The sequence below is a fragment of the Canis aureus genome, unplaced genomic scaffold (assembly GCF_053574225.1).
Source record: "Canis aureus isolate CA01 unplaced genomic scaffold, VMU_Caureus_v.1.0 ptg000427l_RagTag, whole genome shotgun sequence".
Classification (NCBI taxonomy): domain Eukaryota; kingdom Metazoa; phylum Chordata; class Mammalia; order Carnivora; family Canidae; genus Canis; species Canis aureus.
This window is the reverse complement of record NW_027554612.1, coordinates 20,784-32,998: the sequence shown is the minus strand read 5'-3', so window position 1 is coordinate 32,998 and position 12,215 is coordinate 20,784. Positions and strand designations below refer to the sequence as shown.

The window sequence follows — 12,215 nt, the reverse complement described above, 5'->3', positions numbered from 1 at the left end:
GGTTCGAAGCCTATTATTCTAGAAATAAGAGGATTTAAACCTCTATTATTTACTCTATCAAAGTAACTCTTTTATCAGACATATTTCTTATGTTTGGGGTGGGATACTCGCGGTAATAATGGGTAAGGCAACATGTCATATGCATAGGGCTAAAGTTAGGGGTAGAAAATTTTTTCACAATAAGTGTATTAATTGATCATAGCGGAATCGAGGGTATGATGCTCGAATTCATAGGAAGCAGATAGTTAGTAAGAGGGTTTTTATAGTGAAGTTAATAGAGTAGAGTTCTGGTATAAATGGGTTGTGGAATGCACCGAAGAATAGAATTGTTGTGAGGATATTTATTATAATGATATTTGCGTACTCTGCTAGAAAGAATAGGGCAAAAGGACCCGCTGCATACTCTACGTTAAATCCAGAAACTAGTTCGGATTCTCCTTCAGTTAAGTCGAAGGGGGCTCGGTTAGTTTCTGCTAGAGTAGAAATGAATCATATCATGGCTAGGGGCCAGGCCGGAAAGATTAGTCATATATGTTCTTGGGTGATAATTAGTGTGGATAGTGTAAATGACCCGTTTATTAGGAGGACTGATAGGAGAATGATTGCTAGTGTTACTTCATATGAGATTGTTTGAGCTACTGCTCGGAGGGCTCCGATTAGAGCGTATTTGGAGTTTGAGGCTCATCCTGACCAAAGGATGGAGTATACGGCGAGACTTGATATTGCTAGTATGAATAGGACTCCTAAGTTTATATTAATGAGTGGGTAGGGCATTGGGAGAGGGATTCATATAGTTAGGGCTAGTGATAGAGCTAGAATGGGGGCTAGAATGAATATTGATATGGAGGATGTAAGTGGTCGTAGAGGTTCTTTTGTGAAGAGTTTTACTGCATCTGCGATTGGTTGAAGGAGGCCGTAGGGGCCTACGATATTAGGCCCTTTTCGAAGTTGTATGTAGCCTAAGACTTTTCGTTCAACGAGGGTGAGGAAGGCTACGGCAAGAAGGATTGGGATGATAAGAGAGATAATGTTGATAAAGAACATTTTGTTAGGGAGAGGAATTGAACCTCTGATAATAAAGGTTTAAGTTTTACGCAGTTACCGGGCTCTGCCACCCTAACAAAGCCCCTTTTCTCGGGCTTATGAGGAGATAAACTGGTTAGATTGAGTTGACTTCATCTATTAGTTTTAAGGCGCCTTTGTGAGGTAGGCCTTACATCCCTTGTCCTTTCGTACTGGGGGAGGTTATATAATAGATAGAAACCGACCTGGATTACTCCGGTCTGAACTCAGATCACGTAGGACTTTAATCGTTGAACAAACGAACCCTTAATAGCTGCTGCACCATTAGGATGTCCTGATCCAACATCGAGGTCGTAAACCCTATTGTCGATATGGACTCTTGAATAGGATTGCGCTGTTATCCCTAGGGTAACTTGTTCCGTTGATCAAAAATTATTGGATCAATAAGTGATGTTATATTTTGACTTGTGGGTCTAAATTTTAATCACTCGGGAGTTTTTTTATATTCCGAGGTCACCCCAACCTAAATTGCTAACCCACAATAATGGTGTAATGTTATGCCTTGTAGGTATTTAGTATCCATAAGTTTGGGTTAGTTAATTAAAGCTCCATAGGGTCTTCTCGTCTTATTGTGGCATTCCCGCCTCTTCACGGGAAGGTCAATTTCACTGATTGGGAATAAGAGACAGTTAAACCCTCGTGTGGCCATTCATACAAGTCCTTATTTAGAGAACAAATGATTATGCTACCTTTGCACGGTCAGGATACCGCGGCCGTTAAACAAGTGTCACTGGGCAGGCAGTGCCTCCAATACTAGAAATGCTGGAGGTGATGTTTTTGGTAAACAGGCGGGGTTTGTGTTTGCCGAGTTCCTTTTACTCCTTTTAATCTTTCCTTAAATGCATGCCTGTGTTGGGTTAACAATAGGGTAGATAAGTATTTCATTTTTGGGTTGATATTATCAGATTGTTAACTATCAGTGGTCTATCCGTTTCTGATATAAGCTTATGCGGGGAGAAAATAGTTCTTGTTACTCATACTAGCATTGTTGCTTCTATATTTAAATAGAATGGCCCAGGAGGTATAATTAGGAGTTGATGTAATATGATTGGGATTAAGTTATATTGTTTGTTGAGCTGGAACGCTTTCTCAATTGGTGGCTGCTTTTAAGCCAACTATGGTGATGTTAGTATATACTCTCTAATAAAGGTTGTATCCTGATTCTAAGAAGCTGTACCTTCTTAGACTATATTTTAAATTTACATTAAAATTTTGTTTTTTTTTAGGTAAATTTAAAGTTGAACTAAAATTCTGTTTGTGGGCAACCAGCTATCACCAGGCTCGTTAGGCTTTTCACCTCTACCCACAAATCTTCTCACTATTTTGCTACATAGATGAGTTGATCCTTTTAGATTGTTTATGGGTAGCTCGTCTGGTTTCGGGGAGCTTAGCTTAAGTTCTCTTTGTTAAGTCGTTTCTGGCTAGTTCATTATGCAAAAGGTAAAAGGGGTAATCTTTGCTGTTTAATACTGTTAAGATGTCTTTCATCATTCCCTTACGGTACTATCTCTATCGCTCCAATTAAAATTTCTATCTCCTATACTTTTATTATTTAACTAAATGTTTTACTTTATATGTCTGTGATACTTAAGTTTGGGGTTAGTTGGGCTAGCTTTTGTTCAAAGTGGTCATAAGTAATGAAATCTTCTGGGTGTAGGCCAGACGCTTTAGTTAAGCTACACTTTGATTAATCCAAGCACACCTTCCGGTATGCTTACCTTGTTACGACTTGTCTCCTCTTGTGTCTTAGTTAAGTTAATATGGTTATGGTTGTGTCTTATTACTTGAGGAGGGTGACGGGCGGTGTGTGCGTGCTTCATGGCCCTATTCAATTAAGCTCTCTATTCTTAATTTACTACTAAATCCTCCTTCAGTTTTTAATTTCATAAAAACGTTCGTGGAATGTTCTTGGGTAGAAAATGTAGCCCATTTCTTCCCACCCCATAAGTTACACCTTGACCTAACTTTTTTATGTAAAATGATTGTGCTTACTATTCTACCTTTTGAGGGTTTGCTGAAGATGGCGGTATATAGACTGAATTAGCAAAGGGTGGTGAGGTTTATCGGGGTTTATCGATTATAGAACAGGCTCCTCTAGAGGGATATAAAGCACCGCCAAGTCCTTTGAGTTTTAAGCTATTGCTAGTAGTCCTCTGGCGAATTATTTTGTTGTAAAATTATCTATGTTTAGGGCTAAGCATAGTGGGGTATCTAATCCCAGTTTGGGTCTTAGCTATCGTGTAGTCAGATTATTATAAAGTCACTTTCGTGGTCTATTTTATGGTAACTGTAGCTTTTTACGGCTTAGTTAAGTTTTAACTTTAGTGCAAAGGTATCTTAAACACGCTTTACGCCGTGGGCCTATTAGTTTGGGTTAATCGTATGACCGCGGTGGCTGGCACGAAATTTACCAACCCTTTTTAGTATGGCTTAGTCAAACTTTCGTTTATGGCTTAATTTTTATCACTGCTGTATCCCGTGGGGGTGTGGCTTAGCAAGGTGTTATGAGCTACTTAAGAGTGTGCTTGATACCTGCTCCTTTAGATCACTGCTGATTTTAAGGGCATTCTCACTGGGGCGTGGAGACTTGCATGTGTAAGTCTACTAAGAACTAATAGGAAGGCTAGGACCAAACCTTTGTGTTTATGGAGTCGTGCGACTCATCTTGGCATTTTCAGTGCCTTGCTTTATTAATTAAGCTACATTAACTTATACTGAAATTGTAGTGTGTATAATAAATAAAATACATAGTAAATATGAGAGGAAAAAAAAAGGGGATGCTATCTATAGATAGACCACGAGATCGAATGCGTGTAAGACTGTTGTGTTAAGTTAACTAGAGTAGCAATACATTTGTATACAATTTAAATAAAGCTTGTGAGTATTGTATGCACTTAGTCCTGTTTTTGGGGTTTGGCAGGACATAAATAAGTGTATAATAGATGACATGAGTTTATGGGGGGTAAGGGGGGTTTGTATAAGTTAACTTAATGTCTTGCGCGTGTACGTACGTGTACACACGTGTACGTACGTGTACACACGTGTACGTACGTGTACACACGTGTACGTACGTGTACACACGTGTACGTACGTGTACACACGTGTACGTACGTGTACACACGTGTACGTACGTGTACGTACGTGTACGTACGTGTACGTACGTGTACACACGTGTACGTACGTGTACACACGTGTACGTACGTGTACACACGTGTACGTACGTGTACACACGTGTACGTACGTGTACACACGTGTACGTACGTGTACACACGTGTGTCCTAGAATTATATGTCCTGAAACCATTGACTGAATAGCACCTTGATTTTATGCGTGAGTTGATAAATGATAATGAATAAGTCCAGCTACAAGTTATTTGACTGCATTAGGGCCGCGACGGGCATATTCCCTGAGAGCAGAAGATAAGTTAGAGTTAGTGCCGTTGCGGTCATAGATGAGTGATAGCAGATTCCCCCCCTAAAAATAAAAGATACCAAATGCATGACACCACAGTTATGTGTGATCATGGGCTGATTAGTCACTAGTCCATCGAGATGTCCCATTTGCGAGAATTAGTAGGATTGGAATAAATAGAGTCATGGCCCTGAGGTAAGAACCAGATGCCAGGTATAGTTTCATGATAGTAACCCCCACATTAGCATGGGCCCGGAGCGAGAAGAGTGACATTACAGGCAAGGATTGATGGTTTCTCGAGGCATGGTGATTAAGCCCTTATTGGACTAAGTGATATGCATCTAGTTACTGTTGAGGATCAATGGGTTGTGGAATTGGACTAGACATGTCCTATGTAAAGATATAATATCATGTACATGCTTATATGCATGGGGCAAGCCATTAATGCACGACGTACATAGGGGAGGGAAAGAAGGATTTTTTGGAGATACTGACATAGCACAGTAGAGGTGGTCCAATATATGAATGTAGGGGGTGTCAGGGAATAGTTTAAGAAGAATTTCAGCTTTGGGTGCTGATGGTGGAGCAAGAGCTTCTTCCTTGAGTCTTAGGGAGGGCGACTACTCTCCATTTTTGGTTTACAAGACCAAGGTAATGATTATACTACAAAGACTCTTCATTTTAGAAGATTATTTTCGATAACGCTAATTGTTGGCATTAGAATCAATAGGATGGTGAAATATAGAATTGAGGCGACCTGTCCGATAATGATGAAAGGGTGTTCAACTGGCTGTCCTCCAATCCAAGTTAAAGTGAGAAGATCGGCGACTAAAAGTCAGAATAGGCATTGGCTGAGGGGTCGGAATATTATACTGCGTTGCTTAGATGTGTGGAGGAATGGAATGAATGCTAAAATTAGGATGGAGAATACTAGGGCGAGTACACCTCCTAATTTATTAGGGATAGATCGTAGGATGGCATAGGCGAATAGGAAGTATCATTCAGGTTTGATATGTGGAGGGGTGTTTAGGGGGTTTGCAGGGGTGTAGTTGTCTGGATCTCCTAATAGGTCTGGTGAAAATAAAACTAGTGATATTAAGACTAGGAGCAGGAGTAGGATTCCTAGGATATCTTTAATTGTGTAGTAGGGGTGAAACGGAATTTTGTCTGAGTCTGATGTGATTCCTGAGGGGTTGTTGGATCCGGTTTCGTGTAGAAATAGGAGGTGTACTATTGCTAGAGCTGCGATGATGAATGGAAAGATAAAATGAAATGCAAAGAATCGTGTTAAGGTTGCTTTGTCTACTGAGAAGCCACCTCAGATTCACTCTACTAAGTTGGTTCCGATATAGGGGATGGCGGAGAGAAGGTTAGTGATTACAGTTGCCCCTCAAAATGATATTTGTCCTCACGGCAGTACATAGCCTATGAATGCTGTGGCTATGGTTGCGAATAGTAGTACAATTCCAATGTTTCATGTTTCTATGAATACATAGGATCCATAGTATAGGCCTCGTCCCACATGTATGAATAGGCAGATGAAGAATATGGAAGCGCCATTTGCATGTATATAGCGGATAATTCAGCCGTAGTTAACGTCTCGACAGATGTGGGTGACCGATGAAAAAGCTGTGGCCGTGTCCGATGTGTAGTGTATAGCTAGAAATAAACCTGTTAGAATCTGTAGAATCAAGCATACTCCTAATAAGGACCCGAAATTCCATCAAGCAGAGATGTTAGATGGCGCTGGGAGGTCAATGAATGAATTGTTGACAATTTTGGCTAGTGGGTGGGTTTTTCGAATGTTGGTCATTAATGTTCTTATAGTTGAAATACAACGATGATTTTTCATGTCATTAGTCATGGTTAAATTCCATGTAGGAATAATGATAACATACATTGTATTTATTTTAAGTATCGTTTTTGTGATGAGTTTTGTGGGTTTTGCCACTAAACCATCTCCTATTTATGGTGGGCTTGTGCTAATTATTAGCGGTGGGATTGGTTGTGCGATTGTTCTGAATTTTGGGGGTTCTTTTTTAGGGCTGATAGTGTTTTTAATTTATTTGGGGGGTATATTAGTAGTATTTGGTTATACAATGCTATGGCTACTGAGCAATACCCTGAGGTGTGAGTTTCAAATAAGGCTGTTCTAGCGGCTTTTATTACTGGTCTATTGTCTGAGTTGTTGACTGCTTGCTATATTTTGAAGGATGATGAGGTGGAGGTAGTATTAAAGTTTAATGGAATAGGGGATTGGGTAATTTATGATACGGGGGACTCTGGGTTTTTTAGTGAAGAGGCTATGGGTATTGCGGCTTTATATAGTTATGGAACCTGGTTGGTGATTGTTACAGGTTGGTCGCTGTTAACTGGTGTGTTGGTTATCATGGAAGTTACCCGTGGTAATTAAGGATTAGTAGGCTGAGAATTATAGTTAGTATGAACGATAGGAAATAGAGCTTGATGAGACCCTTTTGATTTGAAATAAGGGTAGAAGATTTTATTTGGAAATACGAGATTGATTTGGGTAGGATGTTTTCTAGTCAGATGGAGTCCAGAAGTATAGATGCTGATTTCTGGCTGATGGTTAAACTTGTTTTAGGTGTGAGGCGGTGCATAATGGTTGGATAATAGCCAAGGAGGGTGGAAAATTTAAAGTAATTAGATGGATAGTTAAATTTGAGTCCTTGTATGGTAAGGTTTAGTTCTAGTGCCAGGATGAAACCCAAGATAGTTACTGCAAGGGCTATCATTTTTAGATAATGAGGCATAGTTATCTGTGGGATGGTGGTGGGTGTGATGCTGTGGGAGATAATGTATCCTGCAAATACACTTCCGATAAGGAGTCGTTTAATAGAGTTAATTAGGAGAGGATTATTCTCGTTGATAAGGATTATAGGGGAGAAGCGGGGCTGGCCTAGTAGAGCGAAGAATATAATTCGGGTGCTGTAGGCAGCGGTTAGGGATGTGGCAACGAGTGTAATTAAGAGGGCTCAGGCGTTGGTATTCGACGTGTTAGCGGACTCGATGATCAGGTCTTTGGAGTAGAATCCTGTAAGGAAAGGTATGCCTGTTAATGCGAGGCTTCCGACAATCAGGGAAGTTGTGGTGAAGGGAAGGACTTTAAATAGGCCACCTATCTTTCGAATGTCTTGTTCATCGTTTAGGCTGTGGATAATTGACCCTGAACATATGAATAACATAGCTTTAAAAAATGCGTGAGTGCAGATGTGTAAGAAGGCTAGGTAAGGCTGGTTAATGCCAATTGTTACTATTATTAGGCCTAGTTGGCTTGAGGTAGAGAACGCTACAATTTTTTTGATATCGTTCTGTGTAAGAGCGCAGATTGCAGTAAATAGTGTAGTAATAGCCCCTAAGCATAAAGTGAGGGTTTGAATAGTTTGATTATGCTCTATTAGTGGATGAAAGCGGATAAGAAGAAATACTCCTGCTACAACTATTGTGCTTGAGTGAAGTAGGGCTGATACAGGAGTGGGGCCTTCTATGGCTGAGGGGAGTCAGGGATGTAAGCCGAATTGAGCAGATTTACCGGTAGCTGCTAATAGTAAGCCAAGTAGCGGCAAATTAAAATTATCGTTTGTTGTAATAAAGATTTGTTGAAGGTCTCATGTGTTTAAGTTCAATAGAAACCATGCTATGGTTATAATGAAGCCTACATCTCCAATACGGTTATAGAGGATAGCTTGTAGGGCAGCTGTATTTGCATCGGTTCGGCCGTATCATCATCCAATAAGTAAAAATGATATAATGCCAACTCCTTCTCAGCCAATGAATAGTTGGAATATGTTGTTTGCGGTGACTAAGACTATTATAGTAATAAGAAATAAGAGAAGATACTTGAAAAATCGGTTAATATAAGGATCGGAGTGTATATATCATATAGAAAACTCTATAATAGACCACGTGACAAAAAGGGCTACGGGCACAAAGATTATTGAGAAGTAGTCTAATTTAAAACTCATGGATAGTTTTATGGTCTGGATTGTTATTCAATGTCAGTTTGAAACAATTGTTTCCTGTCCTGAGTAGATGAATATTATTGTGGGAATTATGCTAATTATGAATGCGTAAGAAGTAGCGGTTTTTACATAGTATGGGTATAGCTTATTTTTGTAGAGTTTAGTAGAGGTTATAATGATGGGCAAAGTAAGAATGACTAGAGCTGTGATTATGCATGAAGTAAATATATTTATTACTTTTATTTGGAGTTGCACCAATTTTTTGGTTCCTAAGACCAATGGATTACTTCTATCCTATAAAAGTTGAAAAAGCCATGTTCTTATACATGGGAGCATGAGTTAGCAGTTCTTGCAGTACTTTTTCGGTAAGCAAAAAGGTTTGAGCTTTTATTATTAGATTCACAATCTAATGTTTTTGTTAAACTATGCTTACAGTAGATGGGACCGAGAATAATTTTAGGGTTAAGGGATAGGAGGAGTAGAGGCAGTAGATGCAAGGTTATTAGGGCATTTTCTCGTGTGAATGACGGTTTGATATTTTTGATATGGTGGGAATATTTACCACGCTGTGTGGTGATTAGTATATAAAGTGAGTATAGGGCAGTGATGGTGATGTTAATTCCTATTAGAATAATAGTAATGTTGGATCATGAGAATGAGGATATCACTACAAATAGTTCTCCGATAAGATTAATTGTTGGAGGAAGAGCCAGATTTGTGAGGCTTGCTAATAACCATCAGGCTGCTATCAGGGGAAGGAGGGTTTGAAGTCCTCGTGCGAGAATCATAGTACGGCTATGGATTCGTTCGTAATTGGAGTTGGCTAAGCAGAATAGCATCGAGGATGTTAAACCATGGGCAATTATTAGGGCTGTTGCACCTATATAACTTCATGGTGTTTGAATAAGAACCGCTACAATAACGAGTGCCATATGACTAACTGAGGAGTATGCAATTAGGGATTTTAGATCTGTTTGACGGAGACAGATAGAGCTTGTTATGATTATGCCTCATAGAGATAATATTATGAAAGGATACGCTATGAAGTTGGTCAGGGGGTTTAGTAGGGTTGTAATTCGTATCATGCCATAGCCTCCTAATTTCAGGAGTACGGCGGCAAGTACCATGGAGCCGGCAATAGGGGCCTCTACGTGTGCTTTTGGTAGTCACAAGTGGAGGCCGTATAGAGGTATCTTTACTATGAATGCTATCATGCATGCCAATCATAAGAAAACATTAGATCAGGAGTTTGGCAGAGGTTGAATTCAGTATTGAATTATGAGAAAATTTAGGGAGCCCATGAAATTGTGGATGTAAAGGAGAGCTACTAGGAGTGGGAGAGATCCTATTAAAGTATAAAATAAGAAGTAGAGCCCTGCGTTTAGTCGTTCAGTTTGATTCCCCCATCGGGTAATAATGATCAGGGTTGGGATTAGTGTTGCCTCAAATAGGATGTAAAAGAAGATAAGTTCAGAGGCGGTGAAAGTTATAATTAGGAACAACTGGAGAAGAATCAGTATTGAAATATATAGTTTTTTTCGAGTTAAGGGTTCTTTTGATAAATGGTGTTGGCTTGCTATAAGTATAAGGGGTAGAAGTCATGTTGTAAGTGCTAGTAGCGGTGCTGATAGGGAGTCAGAGAAAAATATTAAGGAGGGGTTCAATGTATTATCATTTGGTTGATTCAGGTAGAATAAGCTGATTAAGCTGATTAGCAAACCATATGTTGTCGTGTTAATTCAGATTATGTTAGGCTTTGATACTCATGTAAGGGGGATCAGTATGATAGTGGGGATGATAATTTTTAGCATTGTAAGAGGTTTAGGTTTTGTACGTAATCAGTCCCGTAGGTGTTAGATACTATAACTAGTAGAGATAGTCCTAATGCTGCTTCGCAGGCAGCAAATACTAGTAGTACGATTGGTATCATGCTGGCTAATGTAAGGTGGTTGTTGAGAATAGTTACAGATATTATTACAAATAGTGATAATATTATGCCCTCTAAGCATAGTAGCGATGATATTAGGTGTGATCGATAAACAAGTATACCTATTAGAGAAAGAATGAATGCCAGAAAGATATTAATATATACTATGGACATATGATAATTATGAGATAAATCATAATCTAATGAGTCGAAATCATTTGTTTTGGCTTAAACTAATTATCATATTCGGTTCATTCTAGCCCCTTTTCGGTTCATTCGTACGCTAGGCTTGCAGCTAGGAGGGAGATTAGTAGGAGTGCTATGATAAGTATTGTTGTCAACTTGTTGGTTTGTGACGCTCAGGGAAGTGGGAGTAGGAGTGCGATTTCTAGGTCGAAAAGCAGGAATGTGATGGCAACTAGGAAGAATTTTATAGAGAAAGGTAGGCGAGCAGATCCCATGGGGTCAAAACCACATTCGTAGGGGCTTGTCTTGTCTGTATAAATATTTAGTTGGGGAAGTCAGAATGCGATTAGTACAAGTAAGGACGCTAGGGTTACATTAGTTATCAAGGTTAGTATTACGTTTATTACTTCTTTCCAGGTTGATCTGGAGCTAACTGATTGGAAGTCAATTGTACTAGTTATACTAAAGAAATAGGATCCTCATCAATAAATAGATACATATAAGAATAGTCAGACTACATCAACAAAGTGTCAATATCATGCAGCGGCTTCAAATCCGAAGTGGTGGTTTGATGTGAAGTGGTAGTATAGTTGTCGGAGAAAGCACACGATAAGGAATGTGGAGCCAATAATTACATGTAGTCCGTGAAACCCAGTAGCTATAAAAAAGGTAGATCCGTACACTCCGTCGGAGATTGTAAAAGATGTCTCGTAGTATTCGGAGGCCTGTAATAGTGTAAAATATACGCCTAAGGAGATTGTAATAAATAGGCCTTGAAGTATGTGTTTACGATTGCCTTCTATTAAACTATGATGGGCTCAAGTAATAGATACTCCGGAGGCTAGGAGGACTGAGGTGTTGAGTAGAGGAACTTCTAGTGGGTTAAGAGGAATAATGCCGGTGGGAGGTCAGCAACCTCCAAGTTCAGGAGTAGGGGCTAGGCTGGAATGGTAAAAGGCTCAAAAGAAGCCTGCAAAGAAAAATACTTCTGATACAATAAAAAGAACTATTCCGTACCGTAGTCCTTTTTGTACAATAGGGGTGTGATGTCCTTGGAATGTGCCTTCTCGGATCACATCTCGTCATCACTGGTATATGGTTAGCAGGTTGGTTGTGAATCCTAATGTAAGTAGGGATATTGAGTTATAGTGAAATCATATGATAAGACCCGATGTTATAAGAAGGGCAGAAAGGGCTCCTGTTAGCGGTCATGGGCTTGGGTTAACTATATGGTAAGCGTGAGTTTGGTGGGTCATTAGGTGTTGTCATGTAAGTATAGACTTACTAGTAAGGTAAAGACATAGGCTTGAATTAAGGCAACAGCAAACTCTAGAATCGTAAATAGAATTAAAATAATAAAAGTGATGAAAGCTGTGGTCGCGCTAATATTAATAAGAGCTAAGGTAGCCCCTCCAATCAAATGGATTAGGAGGTGTCCTGCAGTAATATTGGCGGTTAATCGAACGGCTAGAGCTATGGGTTGAATGAATAGACTAATAGTTTCGATGATTACTAGTATTGGAATTAGGGGAAGAGGGGTGCCTTGGGGTAGAAAGTGTGCCAAGGATGCTTTGGTCTTATAGCGGAAACCGGTAATTACTGTCCCTGCTCATAGGGGGATTGCT

The 12,215-nt window shown here is 39.6% G+C and overlaps 1 pseudogene; it reads right to left on the bottom strand.

Moving 5' to 3' along the window:
- Positions 1 to 2,768: 2,768 nt before the first annotated feature.
- Positions 2,769 to 3,723, bottom strand: LOC144310115 (18S ribosomal RNA; annotated as a pseudogene).
- Positions 3,724 to 12,215: the final 8,492 nt, after the last annotated feature.